Source organism: Zootoca vivipara, chromosome 13 (assembly GCF_963506605.1).
Source record: "Zootoca vivipara chromosome 13, rZooViv1.1, whole genome shotgun sequence".
In the NCBI taxonomy this organism is placed as follows: domain Eukaryota; kingdom Metazoa; phylum Chordata; class Lepidosauria; order Squamata; family Lacertidae; genus Zootoca; species Zootoca vivipara.
In genome coordinates this window covers 23,438,734-23,451,547 of record NC_083288.1, presented here as the reverse complement: position 1 = coordinate 23,451,547, position 12,814 = coordinate 23,438,734, and positions in this window count along the sequence as shown.

Below are 12,814 nucleotides of genomic sequence, written 5' to 3'. Positions count from 1 at the left end.
CTCCATGCCACACGTAAATTTTGCAAATTTCTATCATGTCACTTCTTCCCTGCCTTCTCTCTAAACTAAAAAGTCCCAAACACTGCAACCCTCCTCCAAAAAGGAGTCGCTCCACCCCTTGATCACTTTGGTTGCCCCCTTCATATTTTTTTTAAAATACATTTTTTTTAAAAATACATTTTTTAAAAAAATAAATTTTCTTAAGGTTTATGGAGAAATGCAAAACTTAATATATTTTCCCTTTTTTATTTTTATTTTTAAAAACCGAAACCAAGACTTTTATCCAGATACAATAAAAACACAAAAAAGGGGGGGGGAGAGAAAGAAAGAAAGAAAGAAAGAAAGAAAGAAAGAAAGAAAGAAAGAAAGAAAGAAAGAAAGAAAGAGAAACAAATAAGTTTCAGAAAATAAAGACGTTCCAAGTCTTCATCTGTTCGCTGTAAAAGAAACAATATTCACTCTGTCTGTTGTTGTTTAGTCGTTTAGTCGTGTCCGACTCTTTGTGACCCCATGGACCAGAGCACGCCAGGCACTCCTGTCTTCCACTGCTTCCCATAGTTTGGTCCAATATAAAAACCAACAATGCCACTTTCTATAAACAAACATTATCTTCAATCCTCAAATGCCCGGTCCTGAAACTTTTCCAACTATAGGTTCCTGGAAGGTTGCCTAATGTCACCCTCAAACTGAAAAAGGTTCATCCCGGCAGCGGCGGAGCAAGCTGATCGGGCACCTAGGGCGGCGTGCGTCCCCTGCGCCCAGGGCCAAGGCCAGCCGCCCACAGGGTGGGGCAAGACGGGGCAGGATACTCTGTGGGGCCTCGGAGGAGTCTGCCTGCCTCCTCCCACTCAGCCGCCCTACAGCTGAGGGGGAGGCGGCGGGTGTACCATTTGGGGCAGTGCAGAGCCTGCGGTCGCCAAGCCACCGCGTCACTCCCAGGAGAGATGCATGGCTCGGATGCGCTGCAGGCCCTGCAGTGAGTGCCACCCGGCATTTTGTCACCCCCCTCAGTGGTGACACCTGAGGTGACCGCCCCCACCGCACCCCCACTTCTTCCGCCCTAAAGAATAGGGAATGAGGCTGATATTAACTCATGAGTGAGGCTGGAGCCATTGTTAGATGAGCCATCTTGGCATCTGAGCATCATGCTTCCTAGCCCTGAGGATAGTTCAGTGATTTGTTTGGAGTGGGGTAGGAGACCCGAAGGATGTGTATGGATAAACTCCCTTCTCCAGCTTGTGTTTGACATCGCTGGGCTTACAATCATACTAGTCAAGGCTCTCCTCCACCCAAGCGAGAAATGCCCGGTGTAAATGGCATTCATTAAATTCATATTAATTAACTTGCGAGTTAATTTCCTGCCTAATTAAGGAGCACACTTTGCCGCAGTTACTCCTTCGTGCGGATTGCATTTGCCAAGTCATTAAATCTTACTGAGTAATTTTTATAAAGCATGGTCACATGAAGAGTTTCTGATTTGGGTCAGGGGTTAAGTGTAAAGGGAACAGAGAGAGTTCTAGGCTAGGCAGGAGACAGAAAGCGAGACCTGTTTGGCTAGTTCAGGCATCCCCAAACTGCGGCCTTCCAGATGTTTTGGCCTACAACTCCCATGATCCCTAGCTAACAGGACCAGTGGTCAGGGATGATGGGAATTTTAGTCCAAAACATCTGGAGGGCCGAAGTTTGGGGATGCCTGGGCTAGTTGCTCCTCCCCAGGGCCTTATACACCTGTCAGGACTCCTTTGATAAGCACCAGACACCCTCCGTTATAACTGGCATTCTATCGGATTTGCAGCTGTGGCTCAGCGCCCTCTCCTTTCCTCCTGGAGGCCTCATGTGGAAATCCATCACAGGTAGAATAAATGTTTGATGGTACCCTCTGTTTGAGGGCTATCCAGTCAGTCAGTTTCAAGATAAGGAACTAGAAAAAGGGAAAGCAGGAGCCTTGAAGTCAGAAGCTGGCAACAGCTGATGCCTGCAACCAAGTCGCTTGGTGTCTTCGCCGTTACGGTGAGATGTATTGCATTTCTACTGAAATTATAGTAATTATTTCTAAATCTCCCATATATGCCTATGAATTCTCATGTGCAAATGAAATGCAAATTGGTGACCTCTTTTTCCCCTCCCCCTGCCATTATGGGAGGGAGGTGATAAAAGACCTTCTTCTTTGGCGATGCGTTACTAAACGGCCTCAGTCCAGTATACCTGAAGGAGTGTCTCCCCCACCCCCATCATTCTGCCCGTACACTGAAGGCAAACATACTTGGTACACTCACCATTCAAACATTGCTGATGAAGAATTGTCGAAACAGGGCCTTGTCCTGGGATTTTTCCCACTGGAATTTATTTTTGTTTGCCTCACTATCATACTGGAATTGATTCCTATTTGAATTCATCTTATCATTACATAAATAAAACCTTTTGAAGACTTACTTGAAATTCATCTTCCTCCTAGCCCGAGTTCTTGCAATTTACTGTTTTTTTCCTGACACTGAGGTCCAGCGCCGAGGGCGGTTCCCTCGTTGCGAGAAGCCAAGTTACATGGAACCAGGCAGAGGGCCTTCTCGGTAGTGGCGCCACCCTGTGGAACGCCCTCCCACCAGATGTCAAAGAGAATAACAACTACCAGACTTTTAGAAGACATCTGAAGGCAGCCCTGTTTAGGGAAGCTTTTAATGTTTAATAGATTATTGTATTTTAATATTCTGTTGGAAGCCACCCAGAGTGGCTGGGGAAACCCAGCCAGATGGGCAGGGTATAAATACTACTACTACTACTACTACTACTACTACTACTACTACTACTACTACTGGTCACCCTATTGCTTCTGCTTCAGAGGTTCTCTATCCTGGTATGCAGAGGGGCAAAGGCAACTAGGTAGGGAAGGAAATGGAGCAGGTGGGTCAAATGCTCTTCACCCAAAAGCAGTATTAAAACCCACAGTTTTCAAGCATCACCTAATACAGGTTGGGGGGCACTGAATGCGTCTTGCCTAAGCATCCCCAGATTTTTGGAGCCAGCATTGCGGCCAGGGGTCATTTTTCAGAATCTGAAGAACGCCAGAGCCAGTGTGGTGTAATGGTTAGAGTGTTGGGCTCAGACCTGGGAGTCCCAGGGTTTGAATCCCCACTTGGCCATGAAACTTGCTGGGTGATCTTGGGCCAGCCCACCATCTCTTAGCCCAGGCGTCTCCAAACTGCGGCCCTCCAGATGTTTTGGCCTACAACTCCCATGATCCCTAGCTAACAGGACCAGTGGTCAGGGATGATGGGAATTGTAGTCCAAAACATCTGGAGGGCCGAAGTTTGGGGATGCCTGTCTTAGCCTAACCTACCTCACAGAGTTGTTGTGAGGATGAAATGGAGAGGAAGAAAGCCGCGTACACCACCTTGAGATCCGTGGGAGATAAAAGTGGCATATAAATGTAACAACTAACTAACACAGGAAGCTAGCTTAGAACGAGTTAGACCAGGCATAGGCAACCTTGGCTCTCCAGATGTTTTGTAACTACAACTCCCATGATCCCTGACCACTCACCCTTTTAGCTAGGGATCATGGGAGTTGTAGTGCCAAAGCATCTGGAGAGCCAAGGTTCCCTATGCCTGAGTTAGACCATGCATCCCTTTAGCTCAATGTTACCTGCACTGGCTGGCAGCAGGTCTCCAGGGTTTCTGGCTGGCACTTTCCCCCACTCTACCTGGGCACACCAGTGGACTGAAGCTGAGACCTTCTGCATGCAAAGCAGATGTCCTAACACCAAGCTACAGTCTATCCTGGGATTCCCAGGCCCTCTGTGGATGCAGGTTCCAATAGTCATACCTCGGTTTAAGTATGCCTCGGTTTGAGTACTTTCATTTTAAGTACTCCGCAGACCTGTCTGGAACAGATTAATCCACTTTCCATTACTTTCAGTGCGAAAGCTCGCTTCAGGTTAAGTACGCTTCAGGTTAAGTACACACTTCCGGAACCAATTGTGTACTTAAACCAGGGTACCACTGTACACGCATCAAAATATGCACAAATGTTTTCTTGCTTTTCCTCCTTTGTGTCTCAGTTTGTGGTTTCAGATCCATTTTACTCACTTATTTATGAGGAGGTGGGTTGGGTGGGGAGGGCAAGGGCAAGGGCGGGGGAGGATAAAACTCTGGATAGTGGAAGCCAACTACATTTTTCTCAGAATAAACTCATTGAAGCGAATGGACCTAACTTAGTCCTACTAATTCTTATGAGTCTGCTGTGAGCAAAACTTGAGTTGAAGACCAACCAGGGGCATTGCAGGTATGCAGCAGCGCTGGGGAGGAGAGGCAGAAGGAGAGGAGGATGTGTGCTTGCAAACACCTGGCCGAATGCTGCCACTGGCCGAGGAATCCTGGGCTTGTTTTGGGGGTTGATGGATGGGCCTTACAGATTGCGGGTGATAGATGTCTCTGCCAAGCTGCTCATTTACAGGGCTTTGCAAAACTGCTGCCTGAAATTAAGTATTGGCATTTCCAGCAGGTGAGTCATTCCCGTTTGAAACAGGCTGCTGGGAGAACCATAAGGCCACCCTTTCCCTGCCCCCATTTCTCCAGACATAATTTACCTCTGGCCTGCCAAAGGTCAGCAGGCCTCTCCACATAGACCAACATCATTAGCACTGTCGTGTGGAAGCGGGAGCGTTAGTAACAAATGGTTGGCTAGTAACTTTTCTGTCTTTATTTACAAGGCATGCCATAAATGAAACCCTGTATGTAAGTGGCCCCCTTGGCCCTTTCTGTCGGCCCATATGGGACCAACGTGGGTGACCGGGCCTGGCGAATATTTAATATTCCTACCTTCATGGCTGTGATTCGTGGGTTGGCCACGTAATTTTATTAAGGGCCTTCTCGGTAGTGGCACCCGCCCTGTGGAACACCCTCCCATCAGAGGTCAGAGAGATAAACAACTACCTGACATTTAGAAAATACCTAAAGGCAGCCCTGTTTAGGGAAGTTTTTAATCTGTGATATTTGATGTATTTTAATGTTTGTTGGAAGCCGCCCAGAGTGGCAGGGGAAGCCCAGCCAGATGGGTGGGGTATAAATAATAAATTATTATTATTATTATTATACTGTGATTTTGAGCTGTGTTTTAATCAATTGTTTGATTTTGTGTTTTTTAATGTATTATATATTTGATGTTAGCCGCCCTGAGCCCGGCCTTGGCCAGGGAGGGCGGGGTATAAATATTATTATTATTATTATTATTATTATTATTATTATTAGTGAAAACCAGGGCTATGGGCAAATTGTGATTCTGCAGGTGCACAAGAAAAAAATGAGCATAAATCCAGCTTCCTAAGCATCTACTTGCTCTATTATTTTTTCCCCATAAAAAAACACCACTGGATACCATCCTTAGTATTTTTTTTATAAAATCCCTCTTTAACTTGAAAAGCAAAATATGGCATGTTTTGAAACCCATAAATTAAAACTCCAAAATAGTGTTGGGTCTTAAACTGGTGCAGAACCTTATGTCATCGACTCATTACTTTTTCCTTTTGTGACTTGATTTGTGTTCTCCTTCACACTTTTCCTTATTTACCCAGAACAATAGATTCATTTTATCCGAATTCATGTATCAACCCATTTGTATATACCCACCAATCAATGAATACCGAGAAGAAGGGAAAATATATCTGTTTGAGAAAAGGCAATGCTTTTTAAACGCGGCTCGCAAACTCTTCAGACACTGAACGCATTATTTTAGATTCGTATTAAAGAATGTGTTCGGAGAGGTATGTCTGCTCATTGATAGGATATCAAGATCTGAATCAATGATGGAGGGAATCACCGCCACATGGAGCGTGCCCCTGCAGCAGCCACCCGTCACTCACCACTGTTGATGTACACAGTGGGAGTGGGATCAAATTTTAGCATCAAAAAGGAGGTGTGCATGAGGGTAACTAGGGCTCTCCGCCCTCCCATATCTTGCTTCCCTACAATCCGTCTCTTGGGTTACTTCTTCTGTCAGAACCCTGGCACCCCCTTCCCAAAGCCCGAGAAGCTTCTGCCTGCTAAGGGATGGAGGTGCAATGCTCACATGGATGGTACCACGACGTCAAGATGTCACATGCCCCCTCCCCAATCTCCCTCGCAAGCTGGCACTTCTGGCCCTACGGAAAATTCCAGCGCACGCCATTGCCACCAACCTCTTTACCTGATTTATATCTTGGCTTTCCCCCGAAGAATCTTAGGGTGGAATGCACAGTTCCACCGCAACTGGAGGTCTCGGAGCTGTGGATTTATTTCCCGCACATTTTCAGCCAGGCAGACTCAAGAGGAATGCCTCTTAGCATGCACAGAGTATCTTTCCCAGTAGCAGAAAACCACCTAGACTGAGGATGCTCACAGTCAAAGGATGCAGCTTCCCAGAAAGCACCAAAGCTTCTAAACTAGAGTCATCTGTCCATTAAAGATGTGACGAAGTGCTCCCCTCCCCTTCCCTCCCCTCTTTGGCTGGGGCAGGAACCTGCCTTGTGTTTTTTCTCATTTGTTTTCCGCCCTAAAGGACCCATTTCCTTTTGCTTTGGTAGCTGCCGTGTGCCCTTGGGGTGCCAGCTGTGATGGATGGCCGCTGCTTTCCCCTGCCATTTGTCATGCCCCAAACCTGTAGTGCCAGCGGCTTCTTGGGCTCCTCGTCCATTAATATCCCAGAGAGCGTCTGGGTGATGCACTGTTCGCTCTTGCCGCTTGCTACACTCCTGCCAAGATTGATACAGCAAAGAAAGCGGCAAGCAGATGGGAAGATGCACAAGCAAGCCAACCCATAATCAAACTGTCCGTCACATGGCAGAGTGGTGGTGCTGGTGGGAACTATTAGCAAGATGTTCAGCACTGCGGGCCCTAAGTTAAATTAGTGGTGCTGTTACGTAATCTTAGACTCTGGACTTAATGGTGCCACCGGTTTTTCCAGTCTTAAATTATTTCACAGGAGCATCCCCCCCCCTCATTAGATGATTGTGTGTTTTATTCCACTAACTTCAGCCGACCCTGCTGTGTTTAGGAGCCTTCCTTCTCGTTCTGCTGGGTCCTACTGAGTCCCAGTCCTGCTCTGGTGGGGCCACTGAGTTCAATTAATTGTGGAAGCTTCCACTCCATAACATCAATGTAAGGAAAATAAAAGGGTGCAGCTCTTTTTAAAGAACAGGAGTGATGGCATTATCTTCCGGAGCGCCAGGGCAAGTGGTTTGACTAGGGAATCTCCTGAGAGATCTACACTGGCTCCCAGTATGTTTCCAAGGACAAAGTGTTGGTGTTGACCTTTAAAGCCCTAAATGGCCTTGGTCCCGTATACCTGAAGGAGCGTCTCCACCCCCACCATTCAGCCCGGACACTGAGATTCAGCGCCGAGGGCCTTCTGGCGGTTCCCTCATTGCGAGAAGTGAGGTTACAGGGAACCAGACAGAGGGCCTTCTTGGTAGCAGCACCCGCCCTGTGGAATGCCCTTCCATCAGATGTCAAGGAAATAAGCAGCTATCCTAATTTTAAAAGACATCTGAAGGCAGCCCTGTTTAGGGAAGCTTTTAATATTTAATGCTGTATTGTTTTAATATTCAATTGGGAGCCACCCAGAGTGGCTGGGGTATAAATAATAAAATTATTATTATTATTATTATTATTATTATTATTATTATTATTAGTTGATCATGAAGCTCTCCACTTTTACTAATATTTATGACAGATTATGGAGAATGAGGCAAACAGCCAAGCAGAGGCTAGGCACTTCTTTCCTTTCCTTTGATGGAATCCCTACTTCAGCCACGGAGTTTTAATGATAACCCTTCTTTACAAAACTGTTTGCATTCCTAATTCAAAAGCTAAACGTTGCATTTCAGCTGCCTTAAAATCTTTTGCTCAATATCAGTGTGTTTTACAAGGTGAATATGTGCTGTCAGAAGCAAGCACCACTGAGTACGTTGCAGCGTACTCCCAGAAAACTATACAATTACATCCAACTATTCTCCCAGGGTATGTACATTTCATTGTTTGTTTGTTTTGTAACAGAAGAAAATCCTTAACAGAAACAAATTAAAAACAAAGCAAAACTATACTCCCAGGAAGCTATATGATTACCTTCATGCTGATCCTAATAAACTGCTGCTCATGTGTCTGTTTGTAATTGTTATTATTTTGTTATATATTATTTATGTACCGCTAATATGCCAGAATGGCTTCAAAGTTGTTTACAACTATGAAATCAAAACATAACTAAAATACCCAGTAACAAATCCATTGGGGCACTAAAACATCCTTAATTTAAATAAATGGTAAAGCAAAACATTACAATTAAAATGGCTTTTTTAAAAGTTAAAATTATTTTTGCTGTTTATTTAAATACCATATTTATTAAGCTGTACTGTATACCCATAATGATATATAGGATCAACACAGCAGTCTATATTGAGTGGAGGAATGCAGCTGCCTGTATTATTATTTTTATTCTCTTTATGGCATGGGTATGGGTTTCAGGGAGGAAGGGGGTATGGGACCTGTAATCTTATTTCTAGACTGCTTACTATAAAAACATCTCTATGTTGTGTAGAGCAAACCGAAGTATATCATAACGACACTGAAAGCATGCCATGAAATACAAAAATAAAATACCGCCTCTTAAAATACAAAAGGGCAGTCTCCACCTTTAACAATCCAGGAAAGCCTGAGCAAAAAAGCATATCTTCAAGAGACTAGTTTGAAGTAGGGAGGGATGGAAATTGCACAAGAGAATGTTTGAGCGGTATTCCCTGTTGTTTTAGTCTTCAGACGTTATGTCAATAATTACACTACTTCCCGTCTTCTTTTTGGCATTTCCCTTCCATTGAAATGCATTTGAATCAATTGTGTGATTTGTTATGTAGTTAATTTCGTTAGTTTCGGACACAGTGGATAGGTTTTAGCAGGAGCCGGAGAGAAGCCGAACAGCAGCAGGGAAACAGCGCTGATTGTGACAAATACAGGACAGTGCAAAAACTGCTGCCTCCATACATCTCTGGACACAGGTGACCCAATACTGCATCCCAACTATGAATTCCTGGAATTCAGAATTTACCATCACACCACTGCATTGCATTCTACTGGGGCTCTTCAGCAGCAGCTCCTGTTTATATCGGTGGAGGCTGAGTAGCTGAAGTCTTTGTGGCTTGTGCCTTGTGTGAGGCCAGCATAATATCCCTAACTCTGGGTTGTGATATCAGGTAGTGAAAGGGGTATTTACTGGAAGTGTAAATGGAGGTTTTTTAAAAAATAAATGAATGAATGAATGTTTAATTCTCAGGCTTTCAATCAATAACTCTAACTTTTAATTGATCCCATTTGCAAACTGTGACATTAATCAGTACTCCTTTGGAGAGGGCCCAGAAGAAAGGGGACAGTCTTAAGTGTGAGGTCACTTGGCATTTTATAAGCAAAAGCTAGGACCCACTGGGGGAGGGGGAGGGGGCATGCAATGTGGAAGGCTCCTGTTCAAGGGTCCATCCTATTATGTCCTGTTCCAGGATACTCCCATTACATGCCTCCTGCCTGCCCCCCCCCCCCCCCGCTGCCAATGAGGCATACAGTGGAACCTCGGTTTATGAACACCTCAGTTTACAAATTTTCGGTTTACAAATGCCGCGGACCCATCTGGAATGGATTAATTCACTTTCCATTACTTTCAATGGGAAAGTTCGCTTCAGTTTATGAACGCTTCAGTTTATGAACAGACTTCCGGAACCAATTACACCCATGCTTCGGGTTAAGTACGCTTCAGATTGAGTACTCTGCGGACGCGTCTGGAACGGATTCATCCACTTTCCATTACGTTCAATGGGAAAGTTCGCTTCAGTTTATGAATGCTTCAGTTTATAAAGAGACTTCTGGAACCAATTACACCCATTCTTCGGGTTAAGTACGCTTCAGATTGAGTACTCCGCGGACGCGTCTGGAACGGATTAATCCACTTTCCATTACAGTACTTTCAATGGGAACATTCACTTCAGTTTATGAACGCTTCAGTTTAAGTACTCCGCGGACTGTCTGGAACGGATTAATCCACTTTCCATTACTTTCAATGGGAAAGTTCGCTTCAGTTTATGAATGCTTCAGTTTAAGTACTCCGCGGACCATCTGGAACAGATTAATCCACTTTCCATTACTTTCAATGGGAAAGTTCACTTCAGTTTATGAACGCTTCAGTTTATGAACAGACTTCTGGAACCAATTGTGTTCATAAACTGAGGTACCACTGTACTTAGTCCACAATGGGCTGTATTTATCCCCACACGCAAACACTTTCGGAAGGATTCTAACAATTTTTTTGTACTTCTGCAAACCTTGGGGTTCCTCCAAGCCCACTGGCTGCCAATCTCTTTCTTGTGCATGGATAGTGCCATTGTGACCCACACTCAGAGAACTGCATTTCTTTGATATTATTTTCTCTTTCATTGTACTTGGGAAATTTTGAATATGGAGTCATTCTCCTGTGGTCGTAAATTGCCAAACGATGTGACCGACAGGCAAGGATGGAAGAAACTCTTCAATTTCAGTTCCTCATGTTTTTCATCATTCCACTCTTAAATTCGGTTTTCTGCATCTCTGCAGTATGTTATGATTTATTTATTTTTAAACAATCCTGAAAACTTGTCCGTATTTTAGTGTGTGTTTCTTCCAATATGCAGCCTTTTTAATGCGACTTTGACATTTTTGCAAGCAGTTTCACCTAATACAATGCACTTTGCATGTTATTTTCACTCCCATGTGCATGTTTATGTTCCATTCCCCCCTAATATTATTCATTTTGTACTTACTGTTTGGCTGGAGAAATGGCAATTTCAAAGGATAGCCATGTTTCGATTCTCATATTTGTTCCAGAAATGCAAATAAGGTAGTTTCTCGATAAAATCAAACAACAACAGCTCTCTCGTCCAGCCCTACCGACAAGCTACATGGGTGTGCCGCTGGAAATCAATTAAACTGCTGAGGATGCAAACAATGTCACGCTTAGCTGACAGCAAGCCCCAGCGAACTCAGTGGGGCTTGCTTCAGAGTAAGCAAGCATAGGCTTGCTCTGCAAAAGCTGTTGTGGTTCCCAAGTATTAGTTAATTGTTATCACTCTGGACTTTGTGGACTTAATTTTTTTGGCAGCGGAGGGGCGTGTCTTTAGATCAGGGGTCCCCAGACTTACCGTGCGGCGGGCCGGTGCCCGCCGCGCCGACCGCGCGGTGGGCCGGAGGGCAGGGGAGTGCGCGCGCAGCGGGCCGGAGGGCGGGGGAGTGCGCGCCCGTGCGCATGCGCACACGCGCCCGTGCGGGGAAAAAATCGCCGAAAATCGCTTGTGCGCATGCGTATGGGCCTCCCCTGACCCGGAAGTGCACCAGAAATGACCTCTTCCGGGTCAGGAGAGGCCCATACGCATGCGCACAAAGGATTTTCGGCGATTTTTTGCCTTTTTTTTTGATCGCCGCTGCGCCACGCGCCGTGAGAGCGGGCGGCGGCAGCGGGCGGCGGGGGTCGTCGCGGGCCGGATTGGAAGGCCGATTGGGCCGCATCCGGCCCGGGGGCCGTAGTTTGGGGACCCCTGCTTTAGATGGTTAATGTGCATTGTTTCACTTATTTCAAAATACAGTGGTACTTTGGTTCTCAAACGCCTTGGTACTCCTTGTTTAACTTGGAACCCAAACACTGCAAACCCGGAAGTAAGTGTTCCAGTTTGCAAACTTTTTTCGGAAGCTGAACGCGCTCCATTTTGAGAGTTACGCTTCCGATTTGAGTGCCACACTTCCATTTTGAGTGCCACATTTCTGTTTTGAGTGTTATGCTGTGGTCTGTCTATTTTTGCTATTTATTTGGCGTTTTTGTTTTTGCGGCTCTTTTTTTTTGTTTGTTTTTGTGACTGTGTGGAACCCAGTTCAGCTACTGATGGATTGTGTGACTGCAATACATTGTTTATTGCTTCTATTTTATGGATCAATCCTGTTAGATAGTAAAATTCATGTTAAATTGCTGTATTAGGGGTTGTTTTTAAAAGTCTGGAACGGATTAATCCATTTTGCATTACTTTCTGTGGGAAAGAGCACCTTGGTTTTGGAACGCTTTGGTTTTGGAACGGACTTCCAGGACGGATTAAGTTTGAGAACCAAGGTACCACTGTATGCTAAGCCAACTCTACTGTCCAGCTGCCCTAAAGTTCTGCCCTAATGGCACTACTACTAAGTCCCACTGTACTTTAATGGGGCTTATCCCCAAATAAGGGTGCCAAAGTTTGCAGCCTAAGTTATACTTGAGACAGGTAATGCATGCCTGGACACACAGAGAATCCTTTGCCTACCACAGAAGGTTGTGGAATGGATATATAAATGAAATTAGAGTTCGGAAACCCTTTTTACAAAGAAAAGTGCTAGCGAAATGGCTACGAATAGGTTTTTTAAAAATACATCAAGGCCCAGAGCTGTGGTTAATGGATATTTTTATTCCTTATCGTCTAGCTTTCTTCCAGCAGGATCAGAATCTAATTTTGACAGGGGCAGGCGCTCAAAAGCTTTCCAAAGGCACAGGTTCTTTTCCTCCCCGCCACAATGGCCAGTAACGAAATAAACACAGCAGGGACTTAACTTAAAAACCACAGCGCCGGTTCCAAGTAAAATATAAAGGATACACCCATACAATCTGCTTAATGGAACTCCGAGTACAATGAAGTTAAAATGATTTCATGCAAGCTTTATTTCATCCTTTAGCCACAAAGCGTTTTACCTCTGTCCTTTTTTGCCTTTTATGGTGTGAAATACAGAAAAGTCGCGGGCATCTGTGACGAGCCGGGCAG